This window comes from Perognathus longimembris, chromosome 20 (genome assembly GCF_023159225.1).
Source record: "Perognathus longimembris pacificus isolate PPM17 chromosome 20, ASM2315922v1, whole genome shotgun sequence".
NCBI classification, from domain to species: domain Eukaryota; kingdom Metazoa; phylum Chordata; class Mammalia; order Rodentia; family Heteromyidae; genus Perognathus; species Perognathus longimembris.
The window spans coordinates 18,935,545-18,943,329 of record NC_063180.1 but is presented as its reverse complement, the minus strand read 5'-3'; the positions used below and the strand labels follow the sequence as shown (position 1 = coordinate 18,943,329).

Genomic DNA, 7,785 nt, shown 5'->3' with positions numbered 1-7,785 from the left:
AGCAAGTGAGTGGTTTTGGTCCATGCTGGGCAGTTCCGCGATGGGCCTGCAGGGGGAGCAGGGGAATCGTGGCTGGTGCTTAGCACAGTTCCAGCCAGGATACTACAGGGCATTTCCTTCAGGAATTTCCCTTCTGTCCACTCTGGGCCAGCACCTGTGAGATGGAGAGGCCGGCAGTGAGCTTCTCCCTCTCCTGGCCATGAGAGGTGACACTGCGGGACATCGGAGATGCCACTCTCACTCCAAACGACCTCTCCTGGTGTTAAAGCTTCTGGTGATTTAATTACTTCTTTCAAAGCTTTCAGAGTTTCTCTTGGTGTTTTCCTCTCTCTCTCAGGGGCTTGAATTCAAAACCTGCCAGAAGTCTACCACTTGGGCCCCACCTCCACTCCCAACTTTTTGTTGGTTCATTGGAGTCTGCTGGGTTTTCCTGACCAGGCTGACTTTGAACAGGTATCCTCAGCTCTCAGCCTTGTGAGTAGCCAGGATGACAGGCCTGTGGAGTAGCAGCCCTCAGCAAGGCCTTCCTAAGCCTTAGCATCCCTCTCATCTGCAGGAGATTCCCGAGCCACGCACAAACCCTTTGCTCAGGTTGTGTGAGCAGAGATCATCAGACACCTGATATAAACATGACACACAAAATTCCTTCAATAAATAAGAACTGATTTCTTTTTATTACCACTCACGAGGTAAAAAATGCCCTTTCTGGCATTCCAGCTTGGAAGTGGCCATCTTCAGCAAGGTCAGCAATCTGGCCTGTCTGCCCTTCCCATCTGACAATTGCTCCATCCCTTCTTCCCAACCTTCTTCGTGGCCCAGGGCCCTCCCTCTGCCACTGCCCCCCCACATCCCCCCCTCCCCTTGCCATACAGCCCAGCCCTGGGTTCAGCGAGGCTGGAAGCTTATAGTATAGGTTGGTGGCATTGTGGTAAAGACCACAATTTCAGGGGACATGTCGATGTCTTGAGGAGCCTGAATGGACTTGGAGCAGAAGTTCTGCATGATGGTGGTGGGGAAGAGAATGAGCTTCATTCTAGCCAGGCCTTCTCCAACACAGTACCACTTTCCTGTAGAAGAGATGAGGCAGGGGTGAAGCCAACTCTCTCTGTGAGCTAACCCCCAAACACTAAGTCCCCTGCTGAGTTCTCTAAGTGTGGGGCAGGGAAAGCTGTAAAATTCTAGCCTCCTCTCTAAGCCTGGGTCTCTCTAGTCCATGAGGGTACTGGGCGATATCCCTTAGTTTTTCTCCTCCAAGCTGGTACTGTAGCAATTGAGCCACAGCCCCAATTACAGTACAGTTTTTGGTCAGTCATGGAGCTTGAACTTAGGGCCTGGTTGTAGCCCTGAGCTTTATCACTCGAAGCTACTAATCTACTACTTTGAGCTCCATGGCACTTCCAATTTTCTGGTGCTTCAGTGAAGCTAAGAGTCTCACGGACTTTCCTTCCCCAGGCTGGATTCCAACTGGGATCCTCAGATCTGAGCCTCCTGAGAAGCTAGGATGGCAGCGTGAGCCACAGACAATGTGGCTACTTCACTCTGTTCTTGATTTTCCTCGTTTCTGAATGAGCTTTGAGAATCCCTTTTCTTTTGCCTGGCACCCAACAGGATGTTTGGGAATTCCGATGGGTTGCAGGTAGGGGATCACAGACTAGATCCAATCTGATCTTCCAATCAGGGGAAAGGCACCAATGATTTTGTGGTTCAGAGAGGGCCTGGCACACTCAGCTGTCCCTTTGCAGTGAGCCGTGGCCCAGTGGCCATTGCTGGTCACTCACCAAGGGAAAAGGCGACAAAAGCATCATTCTTCTTAAACTGTCCACTGTCGGGGGGTTCCGGACCCCCTTCTCCCCCTATATTCCGGGGGAGAATGTGTCGAGCCTCTGAGGACCCTTTCCCCTTCATCTCCAGGGGAAATGCCTGAGCTATTACCAGACTGCTCTAAGCTGGAGTGGGATGCCGAAATCCCCTTCCCCACCAGCCCCTACTCACACAGGAAGAAGACTTCAGGGAAACGCCGTGATGGTGGAATGCGTCTCAAAATCTTTAATAGGGAAAGGGACTTACATAGAGGTAATGTCGGGAAAGAAAGGGGGCTGGCCAAAGGGCCAGTCATAGGCTAAAGACCATGTCCATCAGGTGATGTCATGAAACTTCCTTTGTGGGCTGGACAACCCTAACATGGTGGCATGCATGTGTTCCGCCCCCAGGGGCGGGGGGGCTTCTTTTCTGGTTGAGGCCAGAAGGTGGGAGGGGCTCTCTCCCACACTGTCCCGGGGCTGGGGGAAGGGCAGCATCTCTCTCGGCGCCCTTCCCCCACCAAGGCCAAAACTGAGTCCCCAACAGTCCACTGTCATGCAGGAAGTGGTGAGGGTTGAAATCTCAGGGGTTAGAGGAGAACTTGGGGTCTTTAAGCACAGTGCCCAGCATGGGGAACACTTTGGTACTCTGAGAAGAAGAAGAGAAAGGGAAAGTGAGAAAGACAGATGGAAGATGAATGTGATGAAAGCCCCCTTGGACAAGGTGGGGGGGGCAGGGATTGGAGTCATGGGAGTGGAGGAGGGAGACAGAGGCTTCAGGGAGCATCAGGTTAAGGTCTCTGTGAGTAAGTAGAAGTTCCTCCTCTCTGTTACCAGGGGCTTGGTGGACACAGGTTTGAGACTTCCAGAAGCTAGAGTTTGGCAGATCTACCTCTCCTGTCTCTCTAGGTGGATGGTTGGGGGGCAAGGGGTCTTGGCAGGTTCATGTGCCAGAGCTATGAGTTTCTGGGCCTTCTGGAATGGTCTATTGAGGACTGGAGATTCCTGTTCTTAAGCAAGAGGTCTGGGTAAATAAGATTTAACCCCTGCTCTTGTGTGTGTATTTCAGTCCTAGGCCTTGAACTCAGAGCCAAGGCATTGTCTCTGATTTTCTTTTTTTGGTAAAGGCTAGCACTCTGCCTCTTTGATCCCACAGCTCCACTTCCAGGAGTTTTGGTGGTTCACTGTGGCTGGTAGAATGCTAGCCTTGAATAGAAGAACTCAAGAACAGTGACCAGGCTGTGAGATCAAGCCCTAGGCCGAAAAAAGTTAAGTCTCATAGATGTTTCTGTTGGAGCTGACTTTCGGTCTGGATCCTCAGAACTCAGCCTATTGAATACCTATGAGGACAGGCCTGAGTCACCAGTGCTGGGATTTCCATCATTCCATTTAGGAAGATTCAAGTCAAGGCTTGGATCTCATGAGCCAGGGAAGCTGGTGGGGAGGGGTGATGCAGGGAGCCAGGATACAGAGTAGTCTGAGTAGGAAAGAAGAAGGGACATGGGCAGGGGAGGGTGAGGAACCTTCGATTAATAAGGGAAGACAGGGAGTCGATAATGTGTAATAGATTTGGGGTGCAAGGGCCCCAGGAAAGGGGCACCTTGGGCAGAAGGAACTCCCGGAACTTGGTGTCCTTTGTGATACTGCGGGCCAGTCCCATGGGAATAATGTCTCCAAATCTCTAGATTTCGTGAATCACAGCCTCTGTGTAGGGCATGTTTGCTTGGTCCTCAAAGTTGGGCTGCCGATTTTTGCCAGTGACCCGATCAATCTCTTCGTGGACTTTGGCTGGGAGTTGGGAGAGAAAGAAGAAATGTGTTTAGGTATTTGAAGTCTTTGAATTAGGGATGAGAATCAAAAAAGAAGAAGAAAAGAGCTTGGCACTGGTGGCTAACACCTGTCATAATAGCTATTCAGGAGGCTGAGATCTAAGGATCAGGGTTCAAAGCCGGCCTAGGCAGAAAAGTTAAGAGACTGTAAATTCCAATAAACCACCAGAAAACCAGAAGTGGATATGTGGCTCAAGCGTTACAGTACCAGCCTAAATCAATAAAGCTCATGGATCACATCATAGCCCTGTGTTCAATCCCCACCGCAACTGACAGAAAGGAAGAAGAAAGGAAGGAGGGAAGGAAGGAAGGAAGGAAGGAAGGAGGCAGGGAGGCAGGGAAAGAAACCTGTGTGTAGGTATTAGAACAAGTGACAGGCATAGAGCTCATCATTCATTCACAACAGCTGTTGGCCATTAGCTCGCTGTCCTATCGGTATCAAGGGCTGTCTTAGGCTGTGGCTTGGAGAAGGAGGCAGTGGGGTCCGTGTGGTTTAGATCAGCAATTTACCAATATGTTTAGGAAGCATATATATATATATATATATATATATATATATATATATATATATATATATATCAGTTGTGGGGCTTGAACTCAGAGCCAGGGGGCTGTCCCTGAACTCTTTTACCACTTTTAGCCACAGCCTCACTTCCAGGTTTCTGGTGGTTTTATGCAGATAGGAGTCTCACAGACTTCCTTGCCTTGGCTGGATTCCAAAGGCAAATCCTCAGCTGTCAGCCTCCTGAGTAGCTAGGATGACTGGAGGAGCCACTGCCCTGGCTCCTACTATTTTCATAGCTATGACTGTGATAGCTAAGTGCACAGGCTGACTCTCCCATCTTGATTGTAACAGGGCCTATGTGAAGGTCCAGGTTGTTAGGAGAAATGAGAACATGGCAGCTAACTTAGGGGACTTTTAGGGCCTGCCCCCTCCTCTCACTTCTCTGTCCTGGCCCTGCCCAGCCTTACCCCCCACATCTGGGTATTTCATGAGCAGCAGGAAGCCATAATGCAAGGTGGTGCTGACGGTCTCCGTGCCCGCAAAGAAGAGGTTCAGGGTGGTGAGCACCAGGTTCTTCTTTTGGAATTCCTTATTGGGGTTCTTCTTCTCCTGCAGGGAGGAAGGCCTTCAAGTCTACCCCATTTCCCACGCCTTTGTTTTGTTTTGCTTTGTTTTTGTTGCCAGTCCTGGGGCATGGACTCAGGGCCTGATCATGTCCTAGACTTCCTTTTGCTCATAGCTAGCACTCTGCCACTTGAGCCACAGCGTCACTTCTGGCCATTTTCTATATATGTGGTGCTGAGGAATTGAACCTAGGGCTTCATGTATACAAGGTGAGCACTTTACCACTAGGCCCTATTCCCAGCCCACTTCCCATGCCTTTGAAGGATCTTCTGGAATGTTCTTTTAGCATCTACCTCTGTGAGGTCCAGGTACAACATCAATCTGCCAGGCTCTCCATTCTGTTTCCAGAACTTTGCCCAGGATGTTGCCTGTGGAGCAAAACGCACCTCTGGCCTTTGCCTGGCTGACCCTCTGGTTGGTTGGTTGATTGATTTTGTCACTTGTGGTGCTTGAACTCAAGCCTAGTGATATACCCCTTAAAACTACAGCATGCTTCAACTTTTCTGGAGGTTAACTGGATATAAGAGTCTCATGGACTTGCCAGCCTTGGCTGGTTTTGAACCATGATCCTCACAACTCAGGCTCCTGTGTAGTTAGGATATTTATCATGAGTGTTTGTGTGTGTGTGTACCTGTACTAGGGCTTGAACTCTAGACAACTCACTCTCATTTGATGTGGTAACCTAAAGCACCAGTGTCAGAAACAGACCTGGAGTAAGCTAGATGACAGTTTCCATGCTGAGAGAGCTCAGGCAGATCATCATCACTCTCTAGGCGATTCCTCATTGTGATTCCTCATTGTGATCCTAATAGCTATAATGGGCCAGGCACCAGTGGCTCATGTCTACAATACTAGCTTCTCAGAATGCTGAGATCTGAGGATTTGCCATTAGAACCCAGTCCTGGCAGGGAAGTCTGTGAGATGTTTATCTCCAATTAGCAGGCACAAAGACAACAGTCCTCCCGAGCCAGCCAGCAGCGAAAAGGGAATCCTGAATGAGGGGGATGAGGATTATAGAAAAGGAAAAATACAAGACAAGAGAAAAAAGACAAGAGGCAAAGATGGGGTACAGGAGGTCTGCATCTCAAGATTGAAACTCAAGACTGCAGTGATGTTTATTCTTAAATTGCAGCTTATATACACTTTGACCAGCAGGAAATAGCATAAGATTAACTAAGGTTTAAGAAAACAGGAAGGCCCTGAAATTGGTAAATAACAACAGACAGTAAAACAAGATATGGTTGAATGGTTTACATAACAGACTCTTGTTGACATAATAAAACATCTCGAGATTAGTACTGTCCTTCAAGTAAACCATGTCCTTGCATGTCCTTGAGATAACAACATAGCCAGAGTTTAGGATGAACTTTGTTGTTGGCTCCCTAAGCTATGACCTTGCACGCCCTTGAGAGTAAGCCAGAAGTCAGGGTGAATTTTGCTGTTGGCTCCCGACAAACAGTAATAACACATACATACACACACACACACACACACACACACACACACACACACACACACACACAATGGAAGTGGAGCTGTGGTTCAAAAGGTAGAGTGCTAGCCTCGAACAAAAGAAGCTCAAGGACAGTATCCAGGGCATGAGTTCAAGCCCCAGGACTGATATACACATATAGAAAAGGCTGTGATGGGCACTAAATAATACCTAGCTTAGTCAGGCCCTGGAGGCTTACACCTGTGATTGTAGCTACTCAGGAAGCTCAGGTCTGAGGATCATGGTTGGAAGCCAGCCTGGGCAGGAAAGTGTATGAGATTCTTATCTCCAATCTCAAAGTGGCTCAAGGTAGAGCACTAGGCCTTGAGCAAAAGAAACTCAGAGATAATGCTCAGGCCCCAAGTTCAAGCTCCACAAATGTGAAAAAGGAAGAAAGAAAAAAGAAAGAACAAGCCATAGCACAGGAATTGGGGTAGAGTTGGTTACCATTATCTTCTCTGTGGATAAGGGTTCTGTAGAAGAACACCCATATTAATTATGATTGACATTGAGTACTATTTATTTACTACTCACACACACATTTTCATTTTTTGGTACCTGTCCTGGGGCTCGAACTTGGCACCAGGGCTCTGTCCCTGAGCTCTTCAGCTCAAGGCTAGCACTCTACCACTTCGGGCCACAGCGCCACTTCTAGTTTTTTGGTGGCTCATCATGGGAGATAAGAATCTTACGGGCTTCCTTGATGCGGCTGGCTTTGAACCACAATCCTCAGATGTGAATCTGCTGAGTAGCTAGGATTACAGGAGAGAGCCAAGGTACCCTGATAGAAATTGGCTTCTAAGGATTTCCACTGCCCCCTTTCCCCCATGAGTTTGATTCCTCAGCACCAAATAAACAGAAAAAAAAAACAGAGTTGGCGCTGTATCTCAAGTGGTAGTGAAGTGCCAGACTTTGAAGTCAGGCCCCATTTTACCACGTGAACCCCATTTTACCACATGAACCCCATTTTAGAATCAAACCCTAAGCCAATCAGATTTGTACCTGTGTCCTAATCTTGCTTGCTTGAACACCTGATTGTTGTAACCTTGTTCTTTGCCTTTATAAGCCCTGTGTAATCACAGCTCGGGGCTCCCTCCTAACCTCTGCTGTGTTGGTGGTAGGACGAGGCCCGAGTTGCAGCTCGCTTAAATAAAGCCTTGCCTTGCTTTTGCATTTTGGAATGTCTGAGTCTCGGTGGTCTTCTTGGTGGTGGTCTTGCGACTTGGCACAACAGTAGAGCATTAGGCTTGAGCAAAAAGAAGCTCAGGGACAGGGCTCAGGCACTGAGTTTAAGCCGGAGGACTGGAAAATAAAATAAAATAAGGACTCCGGCTCATGCAGTCTGTGGTCAGCGCCCCTGCCCTGTGGATCTGGGCGCATCTGTCCCGTCACTCCATCCCACCGACTCCAGGTCCGCCGCACCTTCATGAGAGAGAGTACATCTGCTCCATGTTGAGCTGCAGATAGTTTCCAAAGAAAGGCAATGGTGTGGGACCTGGAGGCAGCTTTCCCGACAGCTTCCTCTGCCGCCAGACA

General features: G+C 48.7%; 1 pseudogene; it reads right to left on the bottom strand.

Moving 5' to 3' along the window:
- Window positions 1-885: 885 nt before the first annotated feature.
- LOC125339001 overlaps window positions 886-7,785 on the bottom strand; it is a 95,214-nt pseudogene continuing 88,314 nt past the window's right edge.